We start from the raw sequence: 23,967 nt of genomic DNA on the forward strand, positions 1-23,967 counted from the left end.
TGTATTCTAAGCACAAGTATTTTAGTTGTTTCTACATTTCCAATAGATAGGTAAACAGTTAAAATTGAGATGTGTAGATGTGAAACTGTGGCTTAGAGCAGGCGTGGGGTGTGGAATTTCTCATTAGAAGGGACACAGCACCTGCAAAGAAGCACTTTGTGTTGACAGCGTAGGTTTCTCTGGTGTGCCTCGAAGTGGGCGTGACAGGACTCTGTCAAAAGCTAAAGCCATGGTTCCCAGTCCCACATCTTTTCTTGGTTAGCGTTGTCAAGATTAATTTCCTTAAAATACTTGGCATGTTAGTGTGTATGTGTATGTTTGCATGCATATGTGTGTGTGAAGAGACATAATTATATCTGGATAATATTTTATAAAGTAAATTCATGTTTATTTTCTTATATAATCCTGAAATTTACCTTGAGAAATAAGGACAGCCTGTTTTAAAGACTGACATAAAGAGGTTTGCCATGGCTACATGATATATATGTTTCTTATCACGGTTCAGACTGAAAGCCACGTTCTTCTTCCACAAACTAGTCACTGAGCCTCAGTTTATTCATGAGTATACTACTTCACAGAGTTTCCGAAGGATTAAATGCAAGCCCATATAAATGCATGGAACATTCTAAATGCTCAAAAAATGGCTATTAAAAAATTATTCTTGCCCTAGTTGGTGTGGCTCAGTTGGTTGGAGCATTGTCCCAGAATCCAATTAGCCCAGTCCTGACTGGAGTGTGTGCAAGAGGCAATGGATTGATTCTCTCTAACAGCAACGTTTCTCTTCCTCACTCTCTCCCTCCTTTACTCTCTCACTAGGATCAATGAGCCTGTCCTCAGGTGAGAATTAAAGTAAAATTCTTTTTTCTAGGCTCTCTCCAATATGCCAGATTACATTTTCTATATCAAATAAGTGTTTTATCCATTATTGTATTTATTGGATCCATGTAGACAGTCACTTTGAATGTATTATACCTACTTTGTACTTGATACCTGGGTAACAACATCGATTTTCAGGGGCTGTGTTGCCCTGCTACTGCCACCACAGCCATCTGTACTGGTCAGCCATTCACTTACAGAGAGGAAACTACACCCCTGAATGCATTCTGCAAATAGCAGAGAATAAGAAGTCAGAGACAGCAGAAGAGAAACAGCCACTGCCCCTTTGTCATTTTTCTCTGTCTGACCAACTTGGTTTGTCTTCTGAGAAATGTGGCTAGTTCCTTATAGCAGTCAGTAAAGGTCCAAGGTAGAGGGCGGGGATGAGAGTTGAATGCCTATTGCAGGTGTTCATGTCAAGTTACATTTGATGTCCTGCCTACTGCTCAATCTAATTCTTTCTAGAGGGATCAAACATGCTACTTTTCCAGTGCTTAGGCATTTACTGGGGTGTGGCACTTTCAGTGCTAAAAACAGAAAAGTCTCAGGCAAACCTGGATGACTGGTCACCCTATGTCCAGCCTAGTTTGTTAAAACCCATCACCTGATGCCTCAGGTACCACTGGGAAGCTTTTCACCTGCCTTCATTGGGCAGCCTCAGCTCAGCCTCCTAGAAGCCCAACACAGGACTTGTCTGCATAAGACGACTGGTTTCCTGAGTTATGTTCTTCTCATTCACACCCTCTCATAATCTGCAGGGAGCAAGAGGGTTAATAAATAAATATTTATGATCTTGTTTAAATTTTTCTCCCATATTTTTTCTTAAACTTTGGCACCTGCTACCACTTGTCTGCTAGCGGAAAACAAAAGGAATCAAAAAGAGCAAACAAATGTTAATGAGAAAACTCAGAAACAGCTGAGATGCTTAGTTTTCATCAGCTTTCTTTTTCCATAAACATGTGGACACATAGTTTTGATTTTCTCCTGCATATTTATAACATGCTTATTTTTTTCTGATAGTAAAGCTATTTCTATTTCTTATACTTGACTGGAAAAGTAAAGGCTAAAAATAGTGCTAATGAATACTAAGGATTCTTGAATACCTACTATGTGCTAGGCACTAGACTGAGCATTTTTTAATTTAAATTATTTTATTGTTGCTCATGTACAGTTGTCTGTATTTTCTCCCCAAGACTGAGCATTTTAATCAGATTAATTTGTTTACTCTGTATATCAGCCTTGTGAATTAGGTATTATATCTGCTTTACATTTGAGCAAACAGAGGCATAGAAACTGAGTGATTTAATCAAACAGTTGGTGAAAACAGGGAGCTGTGTTCTCCTGCCCAAGTGTTCTCAATGGTCCACCCGCAGAGCCCAGGCCGAGGAACACTCCCTAAGTGATCGCTTTAGCATCATCATCTTCAGGTCCTTGGCTACCGGCACAACCATGAGAGCTCAGGCCCGGCGTAAGTGTCTGTGTCTAACCCTTTAACACCTTCAGCCTTTGAAAACTGAAAACATTTCCCCCCATGTGCCTGGAAACTCTCAAAAGAGACAAAATGTGAAACTGACAGAGTCTCTATCCCCTCCCCTGCACACACATTTTTTTGAAAAATGAAAGTCCTAGAGAAACCTAAAATACACAATGAGAGTCAGATTATAAAATATGTCTCTTCTGGGACATTGCCGTACCCCCACTGAAGGGCACAATAGAAAGGGCATGTAGCCATCAGCATCAGGTAACCCTCGGGTTAAATCTTCCATGATGACTAGGCACTGATCTCAACCTGGGGAAGTTATTTCCCCTTGCCAAGTCTCAGTCTCCTCATTTGTGACACGGAGGGCACAGTGTGTACCACCAGTTTCTCCCAATGTTGAGGTCTTCGTTTTCATCTCCTGGTTTTGCACCCTAATTAGTTACTACATTAGCCATAATCCAGATAGTTGCAGAGCACCTTTGCTCCTGAAGGGAGATTCTACCCTGAGTTCTCCTCTGTGTTCTTCATCCTGGCAAGAAAGCGGAAGGGGAAGTAACATTTAGTGAGGATCTGACACTACATGTCAGATGCTGAAGAACTTTATTATTTCATAAAAGCCTTATATTATGATATGTATTCTTTTTAGAAGAAAGCTTTTATTGCAACATTATAAGATGTACTCTTTTTTATTGTTGTTCAAGTACAGTTGTCTCTATTTTCCCCCTACCACTCTCCCCCACCCTCAATCCTACCTCCATTTGGCTTTGCTCATGGGTCATTTAGTTTTATTTAACAGAAGTTCAACTCCAGTGGTTTAACCAAGTGGCAATTTTAATTTTCTCCTACAACAAGAAGCATTGGTGTTGTGATGTGGCTGCTCAGTCTCCACCCTGGCCCCCATGTTCTAGAGAGGGAGAAATGTCAAGGACAAAAGGTGAATGCCAACTAGGTCTGTCTGTGTTGGAAAAGTTTTCTCCAAAGCCAAAGGAGTGATTTGCATTTATATCTTGTCATTAAGAATTGTGTCACAAACAGCAAAGGAGCCTGGGGGATTTGGTTGTTTAAGCTGGACATATGGACACCCTGAACTTAATTAAGGGTTTGTTGGTAACAAAGAAGATGAAAGTGGATATTGAGGAAACTACCAGCAATGACTAGAGTATCATGCTCCAAATTCAGTGAGCAGAGGAGAGATTAAGAAGCTAAACTTAGGCAACACAGTCACAGTTTACCTCAGTCTATCTCTTCCCACTCTTACATCTTTCTTAAGAGGCATCACCCCTACCAAGGATTCTCCTTCCTAAAGCAGTTGAAAGAGAGAAGCATCCTATATCGTTCTTACCTTTTTTTGTGTGTACCTCATAAGTTCCAGGCACCATTCTAGACAGTTGTTCTCCCTTCCAAGGATTCTGTGCTTAGAAAAGCTAGGAAGTCCTTCCATGGCCCCATAACTGAGAAGTGGAGGAGCTGGGGTTCAATGGCAGGTGGGTCAAGTCCCTTCTCACTCCATTACATAGTGGAAGCAACCAAGAGTATGTAGTAGTTAGTAGAAGGCCTCTCATGGCTGAAACTGCCTTCAAGATCTACAATAGAGGAAGTTCATACAGTGGCTACATGTGGATTATTTTCCACATGGCCTACAGCAGAGCAGGAAGTGTGAGATGAAGCAAAACTTTCCTTTTTTTCTCTAGTGTGTATTATTATAGAAACCCAATAATAAGAATCCTAACCAAAAATGAAAGTCTTAATGTATTTCCTATGTATTATCTCCTCTTACTTCTTCTACCAACCACAAACAGTGGAAGAGGCAGACTTAATTCCAGTGTTTGTGAGAGGAGAGCAGTCATTCAGAGTGTTTAATGCAAAGGTGGCACTTGTGGTCACAGCCTTGAACCTATGCTTTCTAATATTAACTCCTGTGTTTTTTCCTTAAACTCAATCTTCAGTGTCCTTTCAGATGAAATATAAAGTGAAGCTTCATAAAAATCATATATTTTTAAGCAGCATTTAACTTAATATCTAATTTTCTTGCCAATCTTGTATTAGGAATTATGCAAAGTACTCACTTTTTTCCATTTTAAAAAATTAATCAACTTATTTGTGAAAAACAATTACACACTAATAGATCATTTGATATTTTCTTAGACTAACTTTCTGTTTGAAATTAGTGTCATTATATTAAAATTGTTAATAGCTACTTGGATTTCACATGAAATAATTTTCTAATGTGCAGCATATTGAATAAAAAGTCTAAAGGCTAAACCACCATCCCTGTTACCAGCATTATTGACAAAGATTTGTTGAGCACCTGCTATGAGTAAGACCTTGTAGCATATCCTGGAAACAAAAATGTATAGTTTTACTAGATTGTAGATTTTCTGGAAGGCCATGCTGGCTACATAGCATGTGTTCAAATGTTTGTTGATCTGACAAATAAATGAAGGAAGGAAGAAAGGAAAGTTACACTAATTCATTTGGGGAAGCACAAAAGCCTTCCTCCCTTTGCTAGCGTGTGTTGTTACAGTGGCCAGACAGAAAAGGTACCTAAGGAGTAGCACGGGGACTTTACTCCACTTCTCTGCACCTAGCACAGTATAAGGCAGATTGGACTCAATGAGGTGTTGCTGGATGAATGGATGAATACATATTTCTATACCATTAATCTTCCTCATTAGTCTTCTTCCCGCCCAGGGTCCCTACTTTTAGAAGAGCTCTTCTATATTGGGTCACGTGTGATTGGTTAAAAGCTTTTGAGATTATACCTTCTAAAAGTGACTTTCTTCCAAAACTCTAATCTTGCTTTCACATGCTGCTCTTAGTACCACCAACCCACCTGAGCAATGGAATTGGAAAGCAGATAGCATTGTAGGGAAGCACTGGCATGTTGCAAGGATGGGAGTCCTGTTCTTTTGCAGACTTGCTGATTCCTCACTTTTCCTCAATACTCTGCTCTCTCCGCCTCCAAAAATAAAAGCTCCTTTGTCTGTCTCTAATTAGTTACGGATTAGAAAAGTAGATATGCCCCCTTTGTGGTTTTTAATGAATAAATCCCTCAAGAAATCTCTTACTGTGGCATAAAAACAAAAGGTTGAAAGCTGATTACCACCCTCATTATTAGAATCCAGGCATGGAAAAATGGCTTCTTCTGGGATTCCTTTGCCTTCTTTGTCCAGAACTGAATTTCAGAGCAGGAGATGGTTGGCATAGTAATATATTTCAATGCTAAAACAGATAATGCACAGATGATTAGATCAGAAACCACAGGTGAAAAAGAGTAGTTTAGTAGAAACTCTGATTTCTCTTAAGTCTTCAGAGAAAAGAGCTATTAAAATTTTGTGGGGCATCTCAAGTACAGTCAAGGATGCCTTGATTTTTGAGCTTGAATCCTGACAGAACTAAATCATTGTGAATAAATAAAAACACATGGACTATCATAAGATAAATCACTAAAGCAAGAGTAAAGGGGATCTTAAGAACTGCAGATCTCATCCTCCTAAGTGACCTAAGGCCACAGTTAAGATACCCATAAACACACATACCTATGTATTTATATGTACCCATTTTTCCTTATAATAGTCATATGAGATATACTACCATGTCTATCATCTTTCATCACTTCCAAGATGCATATGTTTTCATAGTTCAAAATCTTTGAATATAGAATGGATTTTTAAATGGCTTAAAATATCAGTGGACTGCTAGCAAAGTTCTTCTCTAGAAGTTTGCTTTACTAGTCACATGGAAGCACTATCAATCTAAGCCTACTTTCAATTTTCTGCTCCAGAGTGTTTTGCTTTTTGGCCTTTGTTTTTTGTTGGAGATGGGGTTTATACTGGCAGTGTAAGTCCAGAGGCAAGTTGGCCTGAACACCTGTGGTTCAAATTCTTAAGACTGAGTCATGCACACTTCCTGGAGGTTTCTCATGATTTCCCTAACACTGAAGGTGCAGCCCTTTGAATACAAGATATTTGTGGGAGTCTTCTATTAGACTACTTAGCTTGGACATTTTTCTTTCTCAGTGGAACATAAAAATGAGTATATGCCAGAGATTCAGGAAGAGCAGCATTATTACCCTTCCCTTATATGTGTGAGGAAACTCAGACTCAGAGAGGAAAGTTAAGTAACTTTCCCAGAATCACATTAAGGAGTAAGTTGGGATTTAAACCCATTTCTTTCTGATTCAGTGAGCTTTCCAGTACTCTACAAACAACCACCACAAAACAACAACAACAACAACAACAACAAAACACTCCAACTGTGTGACATTGGTAAAACCATTTGTCCTCTCTGGACATGTCCGCAGGTAAGAAATGAGAAGGGACTGAATAGAAGAATTTAAAAAGGAAGTAACATGTTTTGCTTTCATATGTCTAATGTAGGCACTTATGCATTTTCAGTCATCTAGCAATCAAATTAACTCTATCAGATATGCTTTATGTAATCTACTTTACATATGATAAAATTAAGACAGACAGGTGGAAAAACATGTCCAAGATCACACATACTTTTCATGGTAGAACTGATAGTTGAACCCTGATAAGCATTGCTGAGTCACCTTGCTTCTCAGAACTTTTAAGTCCAGTTATCTCCCCTATGAGACATAATTCCATCCTACAGTGTTTGATTACTACAGTAATATTAATGAGGTGTGCCCACAAGGCACACCATTATTGTCCATTGTCCTTCTTGCATATGGCTTATTGAATATCAATAGCTATGTTTGTACTCCAGCTGGATTTGGCCCCACAAGCACAGACTGGAGAGAGAAACAAAAGAATCCACAGAAAACTAGGTGGTAGAGTAGCTCCTAGGAGCCTGCTGTGTTCATCAAAGGCTTTGCTCTCTCTGTTGTACCATAAAGCCACACCTCTACTGCATAGAACAAGGATCTCAGATCCTAAAGCTTGATAACTGTTTGAGTTCTTTGTCTCTGCCTCTCACAGATGATGTCAACACTGGGAGCCGCTCTCCAGATTTTTCCTATGTCAGGAAATGTCTAAGAGTTAGAAGATTCTACCTGTGCTGACATTTCCTAGCCTGGTAAAGAAATGAGCTCAAGTAGTTTGTCCATTCAAACTTACAAATGTGCTCTCCTTTTGACCAGGCTGAAATCCCAGACACAATGCCACTGGAAATGCAGAGCTCAAAAGAGATGCCCAAAACTAGGGACAGGGACAGGGAGATTCAAAAAAGCACCCAGCTGAACCTGTCTGTGAAGGTGGCTTTTTCTCTTGGAGATCTATCCACATTAACCAAACCCATGGAGATGTATAAGATCAGAATACAAACACACTGTTTCACAGTGACCTATGTAAGAAGCAGAGATTTAAATCAGTGTACATCAGTTCACAAATTCACCTGTTTTTGTGAGCAAATTTACAAAGTAGTTAATAGAAGGATGGTTGATGAAAGAGAACAGAATAAGGACAATTCAAATTGTAATCTTATGACATATTCTTACTTGAAGCTCTCTATTCCACTATAGTTAATGGCTAAAAGTGGTTAAAGGATGGATATTACAGTTAGATGAACCAGAGTTAGGATCTTAACTTAGTACTACAACTTGTTGCCCCGTCATCTTCAGCAAATACTTTGTCCTCCCTCAGTCTCAGTTCCCCCTCCTGTAAAATAATAATAGCCTATGGACCTCATAGAGTTGTGAGAATTAGAACCAGTGTCATAAGTGAAGAGCTTATCACAATTTTTGGTACACTATTGTCCTTTGATTCTTTTTTGTTAAAGATTTTATTTATTTATTTTTAGAGAGAGGGGAAGGGAAGGAGGAAGAGAGGGAAAAAAACATCAATGTGTGGTTGCCTCTCACATGCTCTCTACTGGGGATCTGTCCTGTAACCCAAGCATGTGCCCTGACTGGGAATTGAACCTCGATCCTTTGGTTCACAGGCTCATGCTCAATCTACTGAGCTACAGCAGCCAGATGTCCCTTGATTCTTAAATGTCAATAATTGTAAGTTATTGTCAAAGTTAGTAGCAATTTTCAGGTACACACACACACACAAAATAGGAGAATTCTATATGCACATTGATCATGACATTTTTTTTCAAAACAAAGAGAAATATAATTTTTGCACCAAGGAAGTAATGGTAATAAACATTCACTATATGGGATTCTTATTATTTTTATGGTCATTGTTATTACTACTATTGCCAGTGGGGAGGTAATAGACAATGTTCCTTGGCTGAGACAGCATCTTCCTGCACTGCACTGGGATGAGCACTGCCCACCCCCTCTTACAACACAGCTTCCGTCTGACCAAGCTATATTCATGTGTTATAGACTGCTATTTCTTCTTCTAAGAACCTACTCAAAGTTGCTTAACATATGAGCACATCTTCTTAGAACATCTATTTCCTGGTATGTTCTAATTTTGAGATTGTTAGTAAAGCAAGCTGTTTCAGGAAACTTCTGTTTTTTCTATCACCAGCCTTCATATAGGAAGGTCCCTTCTCATGGTCTCTACTGTGAAATCTCCACTGGCCACAGTCCATTGTCCACAGCCCATTGGGTGGCCTGGATTGGAGAGATGCTGGCTGCCGATGTACACAGAATTGCAGATTCAGTGAGGAAGGCTGTAAACTAAACAGGAACATGCATTTCATTTTATGTTCTCAAGGGACTTTCAAATAATAAGCTCTTCAGGGTATTTGCTCTAAAAAAGTATATTTTAAAATTCATAAAGTCAACATAATCCATTTCAGAAATTTCACTAGAGAAAAAAGAAACATCCTCTATTTCACAACCCATAAGACACAGTTGTTATTTTGACATAATTATATTCTTGTTATAGGTATAATATAGTTAAAATTATAATGTACATATTTTTAAATTATTTGTACTTTTACTTAATATATTAAAATCATTTTTCTGCATTTTGGTGCAGAAACCCCCCAGTACATGTGCAAAGCCCTTTGTGCTCAGTTTTCCCCGTCAGTCTCACTTCTCTTTACTGTAGTGTCATCTTCTGCTTTCCATGCACCCTGGGCAACACACTGTTCTTGAACACTATGCTCTTCCCAACCTGTCTCTTACTCTGCCCACATCTTGTATACCAGCCAGCTTGCCAGTGGGAAACAGAATCCATCCCTAATTGTTCGAATGAAGAGACTTTAACATAGGCACCAGTTACTGAACATTAGTCAGGTTTAAGGGAACAAGAAAATGATGGTTAGGAAAAGAATAAGGAGATGCTCAGAAAGATGGGAAATTCTTATTCCCCTAGAGCCAAGTCATTTAGGGCCAGTGGAGAATCAGAACCAGGGATACCAGTGGAGGGGTGCACCTGGCAGGAGCTATTGTCAGGAAAAGAAACTGATAGAGATGGGCTATCACAGCAAGGAGAGAGCAGGTAGAAACACCCCATTTCTCTCTCCATCAACCCACTTGTTTCCTGTTGGCATGTCTCATTAGCCAAGACCCAACAGGAAGCCAGAGAGCAAGGAAGCACCAGTGTTCCATTCTGCAGATGCCATCCACTGGGGCACAGAGCAGCTGATCGGGCCAGGATCGAGAAGAGACAGGGAAGGAGGAACCAAAAAAGAGAATAGCCATCTCTCCTGCCTAAATATGATTTATCCCCCAGGTTTCAGCTTGCATATTACTTTATCAAAAAAGTGAGAATGGGTGACTTTTCCCTCTTTATGCTCTAATTGCTTCCAGTGTTCACCTCAAGATAACACATTTCACACTTGACTAAAATTACTGAAAAGCTGGTACCATATCTTGTTTACTATTATTTAACCAGGAACATAGTCTTGCAGATAATACGCATTCAAAAATATTTGCATAATCATTTCCAAAGTCTTCATAATATTTGTTCTAGGAGCTGAACTATAATTTACTTAGCCTTTCCCCTATTACATTTTCTTTAAATTTTTAACTGCATCTTGTTCATTATTTTAGTGTTAGTATTAGTTTTCCAGTTGAGTTGCAAACCCTTTGAGGGCAGAGGCTAGTCAATACACATCTCTCTGGTTTTCTCTGCCCCTAGCGCGCGCGCGCACACACACACACACACACACACACACACATGCAGACACATGGTCAGTCAAGCTTTGGTAGACATGAGATCAGAAACTGCCTAAAGTGGTCAGGTGTCTCCAATTTTCCCAAAATATCTCCATGTTCTCCTTAATGCTCTACACCAACTCCTCTCTGTTCACATGCAACAGAGCTCCTTCCTCTTACTTAAGAGAAAATAAAATTTATTGGACCATACATTCCAAAGCCTCATGCCAACAAGCCAACAAAAATTACTATAGCCCCACTAGCACTTGCTGTCCTCTTCCTGAATCAGTCCCCATCACAGAACCTACTTTCTGTGCTAACACATTTTCCTTGACTAGACCATAGTAATTCTTACTTAATGTGCTGGTAATTCTTACTTAATGAGATTTGGTGAAAGAGGAATAGAAGAAACAAGTTTGCAGGTCTGGCTTCCTGCTGTTGCTTCTCCACCAACTCCCTGAGAGTCCAGGAAAAGCACTGGCCCTCTCTGGGTAGTGCCCCTTCTCTTAGATCCACATGATTCCTCTGGTTCCAGTCAGCTCTTTCCAGAGATGAAGGGCTGGGTGGAAAGCCTACTTGTGCATATGTAAAGTGAGAGTTGTTCATCTTATTTTCTCTCTTGACCTTCAGTTTCCTCGCTGTTAAACTGGTATCATTACATCTAGTTCACAGACTTTTGTTGGGATTAAGTAAAACCAGATGGTAAGCTGGCTGCTCAGTAATAGTAATGGCAAGGTTGTCATAGACATGGTGGAACTAGTGTGATGGATCTGTGAGAATATGAGGATGGACATGGGAAATAACAAGATAAGAAAGGGGGTGAGGGAGGGAGAGGTCAAAGGAGGAAAGAGAGGAAGGAGGGAATAAAGGGGACAAATTGACAGAGAGGGAGCTTGGGAAGAGACTTTATAGATCCATAAAAAATATATATGTATGTGTGTACGTATATGTGAGTGTGTGTGTGTGTGCGCGTATAAAATTTAAGACAATGCTTCCCAATTAGAGGGGCCAACTCCAATTTAGCTTCCTAAACTGTGAGGTGGTGTGACATTAGCAGTTAGTAAAAAGATAAATTATAAATAGGCATGTAAATAGCTCAGCATGGAGGCTAGAAGTTGAAGACAGCTTTTGGCAGAGGTAATAATGAAGTGAATCCCATTAGTGATGGAAAGGCAATTAAGAAAAACCTCAATGAAGCTCCAGATCTGAGCATTCAGCTGAAAGATTGGGATTTTAGAGGAAAAAAGGTTAAGCACCTGGAGGCTGTTTATAATGACTTTAATTAGATAGCAAATGAATTGTTTTGCTCTTTTTTCCTTTCTTTAAGTTTGCTTTTTAGGTAACAAAGCATCTGTAGCAACAGTGAAGTACACATGTAATTGTGGCTGTCACGTGTAGGAGGTGTTAGGGAATTCCAGCGACTTCATGGTATCATTCCAGTGTGCTTCTGCAAGGGCTTCAGGGTCCAGTCATTTGTCACCAAACCCCAGGGGACAGACTGCGCGAGTGTTAGTGCAGCAAACCTTTGTGAAACTTGTCCGTAGTATGAGGCACTTACTCCCTAGCAGGACTTGAATATTGCCTTCAACCATACATATATCACATCACATATTTTGGCAACCCAAATTATTGTTAAACACTGTGATGTGAGTGACTAGGGAGCCCAGGTTGGATGTTAATATTTAGGAACAGTGTAGATTGGAGGAAAGATATTGCATAAATTACCTTTAATCTTAAAACTCTGTACCATCTTGCTTGATGTTAACAAAAGAAACATCTATTATTATTATTGATATTAAATCACATGAGTTGAAATTTATAAATTTATGTATTATTAAATTGATAATACACATTTGTATTATCTCATTGTGCTCAAAAAATATTTTAATGAAGTATTAGTGTCTATTGTATGGACATGGAAACACTCTTCACCAGGTTCAGTGATTTTTTTCAGTGTCTCAACAGGTAATAAATGGCAGAGACATCACGCAAACTAAACCCTTATAAGCCTATTGTTCATATTGCATCCATTGTGCCACAGCTGACTCATAAATAACAGCTGGATGCACGTTAGTAGCAATCCTGTCCAGCAAATGAGAAGAAAACGTGCACTGGTTTTTCTGGCGCTGTTTAGTGTATACCTGGAACTAGAACCCAGCTACAGAATTCACTGAGCAGAGCTGAAATTTTCATGGCTCTGTAGAGAGAAAGAGTGGGTCCTATTGTTATACTTCTAATTTTGCTGTGGATCATAAAAAAGATTTTCTTATCCCAATGATTGAAAAGTGTCAGTTATTTTTAGTTTTGAGAGTGACCCAGAGGTCAGACAACCCTCACCCAGCTGGTGGACAAATCTCCATGACAACCAATTATTAGGCAGAGATTGATTCCAGAGGCAGAAGGTCTACAGAGCACTGATTTTCAGCACTGGCTGCGTATTACAGAATCATTGGAGAGCATTAAAAAAATACTGAGGTCTGGGGTCCTCCCTTAGAGATTCTGATTTAATTGGTTTGGAATCTAGTCATGGCATCAAGGTGTTTTAGGCTACTCAGATGATTCTAATGTGCTACTTCGTTGAGAACTGCTGCTACAGAACATGATTTTTAAAGATTATATAGGGTTTATGTGTTTTTGCAGCATGGAAAAATTCAAAGCATGTCAGCTGTTTCAGCTCTCAGCTCTTCTTTTTTTCTTCCTTCCTTCCTTCCTCCTTCCCTCCCTCCCTTCTTCCCTTTTCTTCACAAATTCTCACTGAGCACTCATTTTGATACTTTGTGCTGGGCTACCCCTGTGATCATCATTGTAGTTTAAACCTCCTTGGTTCTGGTCTACAATATTTGCCAGAGTTCTAACTAGCCTCCCACCCCCACACATGCTCCCTATAGCCCTGTCCCACACAGTGGCCTGCATATTTCTTCTAAAGTGCTTCACTGCTTCAAACTTCCCAGTAAATCCCTTTGGTGACCACATATGAGGGGAACGTGAGATTGTCTAGTACGGCATACAAAGCTCCTGAAATGAGGTACTTGTTTCCTGTTCAACATCATCTTTATTTGAACTCCCAGAATGAGGAAGGGGCCCAGAGTCTGGAGCCCAGCAGGAACAAAGAACAAAATCTCTTAACGTCCAAGACAGTGCATGCATATTTTGCCCGGCATTTCAGAAAACACTGGATTAGGTTTTGAAACTGGTAGTTCTAAGAAAGAAGCCAATGATTAAAAATTCTTGGGATTGCCCTGAAACTCAGTCATTAGTGGCAAATATATAACAGTCATTAATCTTTCTCTTGGCAGAGCCATTTTTCTGAAGGAGTGAGAAGATGGTTGGCACACTTGATCTTTCCTCTCACTAAAAGGTATGGGCTGCATTGCCAGTGACAGTTCTTTGGATCTGTGTTTTTGGTCACCTTTGCTTCCTTTTAATTTCTCTCTGTAACTTTTCTTTTCTTTTCTTTTCTTTTCTTTTTTTTAGAAAATAATATAATAGGTTTCTCTGAAAGCAGTAAAAACATTTCAGATTGTGTTGCATTCTTATGTTTTCAAAGAGAACATGTTAAGAGAAGAAATTGGAATCTTTCTTTGGACAACAGCACTGATTACTGAAAAGTATGCTCTTTGAGCTTAATGTTGTTCGGGCTTCCGAGAGAAGCCTGTGGTGCTCTCAGTCTTGGGGAAGGGCCATGCATAAGTTGGTGGGCTCACGCCAAAGGACACTGGTCTGCATGCTGAGCAATTTAGCAACTTGTGTTTGGTCTGGACAAGCTTTGACATCCAAAGAGTCTGATCTGAGGTACAGGCCTTAAAAAAAAAAAAAAAAGAAAGAAAGTAGCATTGCTCTAAGTAGCAGCAGCAGATCTTTGCAGCTCCTTTCAATGTGAAGTTGATAATTGGGAATGTAGGCCAAGCCTAAATGAAGGACACTGATCCTAAAGAAAAAGGGATTAGAGTAAAAGCAGGAGATCCAGAAAAAAGCTCATTCATATGCAGTGTGAATAACAAGGCAGGAACTGGAAGAATGGTTAGAAGTGTTTCCTAAACCGAGCCCAGATTTCTGTTTGGATCGTAGGATAGAGACCTAATTCTAAATCCCGTTTTCTTGGGAAGTCTGAGGCTCCACTTTGTGATTTGCAGTGTTGGAAAGGTTCATTTTCTCTGTGTTCTGATGACTTCTTCTGCAAAACTGGGTACATGCTGTAGTCACCTTCCTCACAGACCTGGCTTTGGGAAACATGAGGCCAGGCGCTATCATGGCCCCTCTCAGTGACCAGTGTGACCATACTGAATGGCAGGCAAAAGTGCCTTCACTTGGTGATGTGCATTTGAATTCTAAAATATTGCTTGGAAATAATGCCATATAACATACAGTATATAGAAACATTAAACAATATAAATTGATCATATGTAATACAAGCTTTCTTTTCACACATCCCTGTTCTGAAATACCAAACCCAGTATCAATCCTTGGTGTTACTGGTACAATTTTTGATTTTATGTTCAAAGAGTTGCTTCTTACTTAGGTTGTATGAGTGTCAAATTTGGACTTTGCCTTTGGTTTTCCTTAGGCAGATTTTGGACCTCTCAACTCTTACTGGCAACTCCCACTCAGAAAAGAAATGCAGTCAAGTGAAGCTAGATGTGCTGCAAATAAACTGCTAATATACAGTGTATGAACTGATAGCTCTAGCATGTTTGAAAGTATGGTAATCATCATAACTAACTACATGGCCAACCTGAATAATAGTCCTATTAGCCTCTGTGTGCTCTGATCCTTCAAAAATAGATACTTTTGTGTTTCCACACCACTTTTGCAGGTGATGCATATGTTCCTAAAATTCTCCTGTGTTTCATTGCTTCTAGGGAAGGTAGGAAAGCCTGTAGGTGTCTGGGTCATCCATTGGGATGGAGCTGGGTTGGCGGGCTCTCACACCCTAAGAGGTGGTGGTGAAATGAGAAAAAATATATGGACATGTTGCAGAGTGAGTATAATAGCCAAGTGAGTTTTGAGATTAAGCATGGGGAGAAAGGTTTCCTAGGATGGGCATGTAATAATCTCCAGGTGGTTATGAGTAGTCAGAATCAAAGCAGTGTTGTGACCCATTGCATTGATTGGCTTTATGACACAATTTGATGCATTATATTATAAAACATTAAAGATGGGCATAAAAATCTTTAGGTTCCTAAAGAAGGAGCATTAGATGAGCAACACTGGAGTAAGCACTTCCCCTATGTTTGCCTGCAACCTTCTATACAGAGCTTTAGGCATGAGGCCCAGGGGGTGGGCAAGAAAACTAAGCTCAGAGACAGCACCCTGCTTCTGAGACCTTAGTTCTCATACTTTAGTGCAGGGATGTCAAACTCATTTTCACCAGAGCCACATCAGCCTCGCAGTTGCCTTCAAAGGGCCAATGTAATTTCAACTCCTTAACAGTTAAGGAGTAGTTACATTTATATAGTCCTAAAATTATTTTGGCCCAGTGAAAATGAGCTTGACACCCCTGCTTTAGTGGGTACCAGAATCACATGGAGACCTTAATGAAACACAAGAATGGTTCTCCTCCTCCACAAGTCATAACTCAGTAGTTCTGAGATAGGACCTGAGGATTTGCATTTCTGATGAGCCACCAGGAAATACTGATGCTGGACCCCTGATCTGGTATACATTTTTCTAACACTTTCTCCTGACTTCTTTCTGTCCCAAAGGGGTAGATATAAGGTAGGTAAGTTAAGAATCATTTCTGCTGATCATTTTAATGAAGTAAACTCCTGGCAGACTCATAACACCAGTTTTTCACTTATCCACAAACGTCTGAATTCTAGCTGAAACCTCCCAGACATTATGACAACCTAGGCTTGTAGAGATAAAGCAAAACATCCAAGTTCACAGTAGGTGGCAGAGGCATGATTTAAACCCCCATCTCTTGACACCAGATCCAGGACAGTTTCTAACACACTACTTATGATTGGGAGTTCTGGGCTGAGTGACTCCTTACAACCAAAATTATAATGAAAATAAAAATTTACACTGAAACCCCATTGTAGAATAAACAGCAGGGAATGAAATTAAGTTAGGGGAAGCTCATGGTCCTCACTGCCAGTGAGAACATTGACAAATCTGTTTCCAAGGCACTCAGTCAAAGCCTGGACAGACTCATCTCTTCCTCTTGTCTTTATTTTGCCTGGACCATCTGGCTGCATTCTGCTTTTCCAGGGACCTCTGGGTATTTTTGCTTTGCTTTTCTTTATAATATAAATAAATAAATTAAAGCAGATTCCACCGATGAGGAAAGATAAATTTGCAAAAGCATCAACATCAGTCATATTGAGGTGTACAACTTTGTTGCTATCAGTTTACTTGTGATCACAGGTAATACTAACTTTCCTTTTCTCATGTACAACTGCTACATTGGGCAACTGACAAAAACCAAAAGGAATTAGTAGAAGCAAGTGTCTTTCTTGTTGGTTCTCCTTAATCGTCACCTTGGTCCATGCTTCCCCACAGGCCCTTATATGCTTCAAGTCATGATTATTTTTAATTAAGATATTTTTCCAAGATAATTGAATCCGAGGGGAATTCTGGTGACAGCTGTTGTAATAATAACATTTATTTCATCTCTACCACTTTGTACTTGGAAGAGCAGTGAGGTGTAGTAAAACATCTCTTAGGACCCTAGATGATAATATTTCATGGGACTGGCACTTTGGTATTGAATTGGGGTCTTTTGCTAACTAGTTTCTGCTAACATATCTCTACTCGGATCCTTGGTCTTTTCATCTTTAAGTTATACTAATTACATTGACCCTGACCAGGACTGAAATGAAACATTTTCACCCCTATAAAATAATGTATCAACTCTAAATGCTATAAAGATGGAAGGCATTATTATCAGTCCTCAATAATAAATGAACAAACACTTTCCCTGTCATTCACTCTTCCCTGCCTCCCATCTGGACATCTTTGGGTTACTGCCCTCTCTTTCAAAGGAATCAGAAATGCAGTTTGGTGTCTTGCCTGGGGGCAGTGAATGTTTCCCAGCATAGGGGGCTGCTTAGCATACGTGAATGGACTTCAGCCCGGAGTTCTGCTCTGACCTCCCACAGAGGTCCTGCCAGAGGCTGAGGACTCATCTTACTCTTCTGCAGAGTTTTCATGGAGAAAAACATTAAGTAGTTTCTGCTGACTGAATTGAAGGAAAATGTGGGAGATTTTAGAAACTCTATACATAAGAGTATTGACTTGGCGCTGCATTACTTTAACAGGCCATAAGTTATCAAGGCAAGTGTAAACCAGGCCAATAATTCAGCTTCTCTATTAGTGTCAGACAACCCACCCGGGAAACAGAGAGAAGCTTCATGTTCATTATTGATCTGAGTTACTGCACAACCCTGCAAATTATGTATTGTTTTTTTTACAACACACACACTAGATTTTGGTGAAATTAAATAGGCTGCTGATAGTCTGAGGCAGTGAATAGGCAGGCTGTCCTCGCATCTTGGAGGGTCCACTGGGCAGAAAGGTTTTGTAGTAGATCGGCTCTGAGTGCATGCTGTGGGGGGAAATTGTGTGGGTTTCAGTCCCTGCCTTGTGACTTAAAAGCAGTGCGCTTGGGTGTGTTTTTGATTCACCTCTGCTTCAGCTTCCTTTGTTGTAGAAAAAAAAGGTGAACTATTTCACAGGGTAATAGAAAGACTAAATGAGTTGACACCTGTAAAATGCCCCATACAAACAAAGCCCCAATTCTAAGTAGCTATTGTTTAGCATATGTAGTCAAGTTATCCTCTAAATCCAAATCCCTGTGAAGTTAGCCATTTATCCCAGAATGCTTCACAGAGCACCTTCTGTTTGCCAGATGCTGCACCAAGTACTGCAGCTCCTTCCTAGATGGTGATGTGATCTCCCCTTTGGTTTATTCATCATCAGAGTTTTTGTGAGTGGTCAGTTATTACCATAAGTTAAATTCTCCAACAGAGGCATGATCTTGGAGCAATTAGGAGAGGAGGGAGAGATTAAATAGACTTGGAGGAAATACTGTTTAAGGAACTTGAAGCATTCACTCAGTGCAACCTAAAGACTGAAAGTAGATATTAGAGACTAACCACATAAGTGTAGCCATAAAGACTTACAACTGCATTGTGGGGGGCGGGGTGGGGGGTCTGCCCACAGCACCTCCCTCCCCCAGATGCGATGGATGAGAATAAGCCTACCAAGACATGATCTGCTTGGGGAAGAAAGGTGGCCAATCTCTCAAAGGAGAAGGGCCAAGAGCCTTTTCCTCAATGGACTTTTATTAGGTTTGTTTTGTACAGGAATACAGTGCTTTATTATTGCTTTTTGGCTAAAATCTTATTCACTCAGTACATTTCCCCCAGTTATCTGTAGTTTAGAAGCTCAGTTCCTGCATGTGCACATGCGTGGGTGTGAGGAGACCTCGAAAGTGTCCGTGACATGCGACTGCATTTGGAGGCCCTGGCTTATCTCTGTAGCTGCTAAGCCCAGGGTCAGAATACCATGGGTTTGAAACCTGGCCCCTCTGCTTCCCGGTTATTTGACTCTGAGCAACTCACTTATTCTTAGCAAATAAGTTAATTTTATGTGCCACTTGGTGGGAACCTCATACACAACTTTTTTACTTGATTCTCCTGACAACTCGGGGAATAGACATTATTATTCCTTATTATTAATTATTCTTTTGGATAGGTAAGGAAACTGAGATTCAGAAAGTGAATGTAAAAGATTCAGCTTATAACTGGTGGAGGTAGGTAACTGGTAGAATGTACACACAGGATTTTCAAATCAAGTCCAGCTTTCTACTTACTATCACACCACCTTTCTAATACTGGGAGTCTCATCTCCTTGGTATCCCCTGCCATGCTTTGCACAGTGTCAAACACTAGGTGGCGCCAGTCCTCCCAGTACTGATGAGGAAGCAGCTCCTCCCAGGTGAGGAAGAATCCGACCTTCTAGCTGGGTGCACTCGGTTCCCTATCCCAGGTGCACTGCTGCAACACCAATTAATCTTTCCTTCTCTGGATTTCAAAACTGCCGAAGCCTCTCCTCATTGTCAGCAGATATCTTGGAAACCTCGTTTTCAACATGTTCTCCAATAACAGCAGCAATTATTCTTAATCATTATTTATACTAATTTGATGCTTCAATGAGAGTATGTATTATGCTTGTCCTTCCTAATTCTTTTTCTTCTTCTTTTTAAACTGTAAGTGAGAATCAATGTAAGGGATTGATGTCAAGCTTTAGGTAGCTATTAACATGACTAGGGTTATCTAACCTTATTACATTGATTGCAGTTTCTCTTCTGTATCTTCCAGCAAACCCTCAAATTGATTTTAAAATGCTGCTATTGACCTCAAGATTCTTAACAACAGGAGGTTTAAATGCCTTTCATTGTTATTCTTCCTGCCTATAATACCAATTACTGTTCAAAGTTTGCAGTAGGGAACTGAATTCCATTGTAGACTTCAGTACAGAGTCAAGGGCCCAGTGCCTCTTAGAGACACAGATTAGGAGGAGGGGCCGCCTGTTATTCAGCTCCAATTCTCTTGCCCAGAAGAAATCCCTTGCCTACACTTGTGCTAGAAAGCCATTCAGTTTCTGCTTAAATGATGTCAGTGAGTTGCTGACTCAGGAGCAGAGGAGTATGAGTACTTGGACTGAGAGTTCAGAGGAACTGGGTTTTAAGGCCTTGTTCACTGCTAACTCATTCTGTGGCTTTAAGTATAATGCCTGATCTGTAAAACCTTAATATCCATCTGTAAAATCAGGATATTCGACTCCATCTCAGGAAAGGTGGTATCTATCTCAAATAAGAGTCAATGCTTGGAAATGGTCAAAATTTGATGCATAATTTACAATTATCTGTATCAGTGTGTGTTTGGAGCATGGAGGTTCATAGTGATGACCCTAATGTTGCACTTCACCTCTATCGAATATTTTCCTCTGGACCTCCAGTAAATCCTAAATCTCTGATCTTTGTAAAAGTGAAGTGCTACCTCTGATAGCCTTTAGGCTATAGCTCCTGCAGTAGATATGCTAATTAACTAGTGGGATTTTACCTGAGGCTTGGGCAGCTCCTTTGTCAGTGAAGAGCTGAGGAAATGTGCACAAAGCACAGGAGTCTGCAGAACCAGATTCACATCTGGGGGGGTGGGAAGTGGGGACAGGCCAGAAACAAGGAAGGAGATTTAGAAATTTTGTGGTTTTCCTGAGACCCCTTTTAGGTGGCTGGCTGTGTAGTTCCCACTCACCTCTTCACCTTACCCACACTCCCTTCCCTTGATATACAAGACTCCTGAGTTTTAAGCTTTCTTAAGATGAATTTTAAAATTAGTTCTCTCATCTTCTCAGACTAGGCCTTCTTGATCCATGAATTTTCCTCACTGCAAACTCTGATCTATTGAATACTGACCTTTCTTTAGAAGCATTGCACATGGGAACCTTGTACCTGGAATATCTTCAGGTCTTCAGGCCACGCCTGGCCTGGAGCAAATGCCAAGTGTAGGAACTGTAGCTCCTTCTCTTCCTCCCCCTTCCTTCCTTCTTTCTCTTATTTTTCCTTTAATTTTTTACGTGTTCACTTTTGGTATCTAGAACTCTTTAATTGAATGAGGAAGACCCTCAACTCAATCCAGCTTGAACACAGAAGGCAATTAGTAAGTGCAGATTCTCAGGGCAACCACACTGCAGGCACTGGACAGGACTCAATCTGTTACAGAACACAACAAGGAGGGGCCTGGGACGATATACTATTATTGAAAGAAGGCCCCGGGTCTGTTATGTCCGCCGCCAGAGGAAAGACATCTCTCAATGCCAGAGATTCATGAAAAGGAAAGGAAATGTTTATTTAATGCTATACTAACTTAAAGTAGTGACCTAATGTCTTCACCAAAATCCCAAAGTCCCTTAAAACACCCACAAATAGACACAATCCTTCCTTCCTTCCCCCTTTGCCTAGTCCAGAGTACCATATCTCAGGAAAGGAAATAGAAGTCCATGGCTCAGGCAGTCCTCTGGTTCTTCCCAGTTAGAACTCCATCTTGACTGGGAGACCTCCCTGGGTTCCCGGCACCCTCAGCTGAATCACCGGGATCTCTGCTAAAACCAGGTGGTGGTTTCCGCTTCTAAAGCTGTGGGGGTCTCCACTCTGCCAGGCCGAGTGGTCCCCTCTCTCAGGGCTGCAGGAGTCTCCACTCCGTCAAGTCCGCGTGGTTCTCCCTCTCTCAGGGCTGCCGCGTGGTTCTCCTCACTAAAGCAGCATGGTTCTCCTTCTCAGGGCTGCACATGGCTCTCCCTCTCAGGGCTGCGCATGGCTCTCCTCCTTTCAGGGCTGCACATGGTTCACTTCCTTAAAGCAGCATGGTTCTCCCTCTCAATGGCTGCCAAATCTGGGTTTTAAATCCCCGTGGCCAATCTTCCTCTGCAGCCTCATTTCCGACTCCTCCCACACTCGGCTTCACATGCCAGAACTCGTGTCCTTCCAGCTTTACTGGGCTGCCATCATGAGTCTGGGCAGGCGTGGCCCCATGTCCTGGAGCCAATCCTCTCTGAGCTCCCACACAGGCGCTGTAACTCAGGGGACCCGCCCCCCCCATTTACATCTGGGTGGGGAAGTTACTTCCATTCCCCTGGCTTAGAGCTGATCACAGCTACTTAACATATCTATGCAACCAGTCAAAGGTTATAGATATGCCAAACGACCACGCCAGAGTTTAGCTGCAAGGCTGTTGCTATGCTAAACAGCTCTCAATGGCCCTGCTCCATTTGTCCCTTCCCCCAACCCACACCCTGGTGGCGGGGGAGGGGGAAATGGAGACATCTTAAAATCTCCTGGACACCTTAAGTTCTAGACCCCATTTCAAATGCCTATTTGGGGCCCCCCTCTTGGCTGCACCCTGTAACAAATCCACATCACCATTTCTCATTTCATGTCACGCTCCCTCCCCAGTAATTTGGTCAAGTATGGTTTTATGCTGCAGATTTACTTTATTTGAATGTCAGAAAATGTGTATTCCCAAATGTTGTACCTTTTGTTCTTAATTACCAAGGGCATTCTGCCTCCAATAAGAATCTTAGTTACAGAAACTAGTTGTCCCAAACAGGATCAGCTACCTAACCAGCCACTGCATTAAATGATGGCTACTCCTATAGTTGTCACATTTATGTAGGGCCTGGGTCAGGGGGGAGTGGAAGATAGTTTTCCCAAGTAAGATGATAGGTAAAACACCTATCTGGGGGATGGAAAAGTGTTCTTGGACCCAATCCCAGTGTGTGTGTGTGTGTAGGACACACCCCATACCAAGCAAAAACTCTCAGACACCAGTAGAATATCCAAGAATTCAACTCAGTTCTGACACTACCCAGAGATAGCATCAGACACCCCAAGTTAAGGGTGCAGTCACATAAACTGCTCTCTCCACACACACTTCAGACACCCTAAGCCCAAGCTCTTGCCTGTGCTCCTGCCTAACTAGCTATATTGGAGGTTCTAGTGACCCCCTTCTTGGGCTCAATTAATTTTTAAGACAAATTACAGAACTCAGGATAACCCATGTACTCACTTGATTACCAGTTTATTACAAAGGATATTGAAGAATACAAATCCACAGCCAGATGAAGAGATACATGGGGCGAGATCCAAAACAGAGGGGCTCTGTCCTTGTGGAGCTTGGGACCCAGCACAATAGCGCATGGAAGTGTTGTGGTTCCCCAAAGTAGATACTCTGAGGGGGAAAAGAAAAGGACCAACTAGCAGTCCTGGGCTGTTCTGGAGGCTTCATTACTTAGTCGTGATTGACTAAGTCATTGGCCATTGACAATTGGACTGAGCCCCAAGCCCCTTTTTGCTACCTGGTGGTTAGGGGATGGGAGTGAAAGTCCCAAACCTCTAATTACATGATTGGCTCCTCTGGAAACCAGCTCCCATCCTTGGGTGGGGTTCCAAAGACACCCTCATTAACATAACAAAAGACACTCTCTATACTTGGAAAATTCCTAGGGTTTGGGGAGCTGGGAGCCAGGACTGTAGATAAAGAACAAATATCATAAATCACAATCCTGCAGGGACAATATCTGACTAAATGGTTATAAAAGTTGTTATACTGCATTTCAATATACCTTCCTTTAAAAACCTTCTCTTTCCATCAATCTAATTTTGTTTTGTTTTTCAATTGTTATATGCAATATAAGTCTAATCTCTCTTCAAAGTGATGAGCCTCTAAAATCTATTTCTTTTTAGACTGATATTCCCCAAGAACAAATACCACCTGCACTGTAACTATTTTACAGATTGAAGTTATTAGGTGATGGAATCCCACACTAGCATTTTAAAAATTGATTCCGGCATTGGCCCTCCTGTGAGCACCTTGCTGTCCTCTGCTCAAAGCCCTGCGTTGCTCAGGTTGCTCAGGCCCATCGTCTGCCTGCCCACTTTCAGAAACCACCTAAGTCAGCGCCGGTGTTCTAGCCTGCCCTCCTTCATGCTTGGTGTGGTCATGAAAAGAGTCAGAAGACATGGTCCACACACAGTTGTGTGACTCCATGCAAGTTAAATACCCACTCTGTGGCTGGTTCTCAA

At 41.0% G+C, this 23,967-nt stretch overlaps 1 long non-coding RNA gene across 1 annotated transcript in view; it reads left to right on the forward strand.

Annotated features, from left to right (window-relative positions):
* The window catches only part of LOC118501249, a 374,913-nt gene that overhangs the window by 146,407 nt on the left and 204,539 nt on the right, over positions 1 to 23,967 (forward strand). Inside the window, exon 2 of the long non-coding RNA XR_004903871.1 lies at positions 13,679 to 13,740. This is a non-coding gene — a long non-coding RNA (uncharacterized LOC118501249). The remainder of the gene's footprint in view (positions 1 to 13,678; positions 13,741 to 23,967) is intronic.

This window comes from Phyllostomus discolor, chromosome 6 (genome assembly GCF_004126475.2).
Source record: "Phyllostomus discolor isolate MPI-MPIP mPhyDis1 chromosome 6, mPhyDis1.pri.v3, whole genome shotgun sequence".
Taxonomy (NCBI): Eukaryota; Metazoa; Chordata; class Mammalia; order Chiroptera; family Phyllostomidae; genus Phyllostomus; species Phyllostomus discolor.